The sequence below is a fragment of the Aptenodytes forsteri genome, unplaced genomic scaffold, assembly GCF_000699145.1.
Source record: "Aptenodytes forsteri isolate BGI_AS27 unplaced genomic scaffold, ASM69914v1 Scaffold870, whole genome shotgun sequence".
Classification (NCBI taxonomy): domain Eukaryota; kingdom Metazoa; phylum Chordata; class Aves; order Sphenisciformes; family Spheniscidae; genus Aptenodytes; species Aptenodytes forsteri.
The window spans coordinates 149,575-150,033 of record NW_008795708.1 but is presented as its reverse complement, the minus strand read 5'-3'; the positions used below and the strand labels follow the sequence as shown (position 1 = coordinate 150,033).

Sequence of the window (459 nt, the reverse complement as noted above, 5' to 3'; positions counted from 1 at the left end):
TGGCTGACCGTCATCGCGAGACCACTCTCCATAATCTTTGAGAAGTCGTGGAGATCAGGGGATGTCCCAGAAGACTGGAAGAAGGCTAATGTCACCCCCATCTACAAGAAGGTCTTAAAGAAGGATCCAGAAAATTATAGGACCATCAGTCTTACTTCAGTCCCTGGGAAAATTATGGAACGAATCCTCCTGGGGGCTATCACAAATCAAATGAAGCACGTGATTGGGAAAAGCCAGCACGGATTCACCAAGGGCAAGTCGTGCTTGACAAACGCGATCGCTTTCTACAACAAAGTAACCTGCTCGGTTGATGTGGGGCGAGTGGTGGACATTGTCTACCTGGATTTCTCCAAGGCTTTTGATACAGTTTCCCATAGTCTCCTCCTAGAGAAACTGATGGCTTACAGTCTAGACAAGTGGTCTGTGCAGTGGGTGGGGAACTGGCTGACAGGCCGCACC

General features: G+C 49.2%; 1 protein-coding gene across 1 annotated transcript in view; it reads right to left on the bottom strand.

Moving 5' to 3' along the window:
• The window catches only part of NUP210 (nucleoporin 210), a 67,706-nt gene that overhangs the window by 1,993 nt on the left and 65,254 nt on the right, over nt 1–459 (bottom strand). The window lies entirely within an intron of this gene.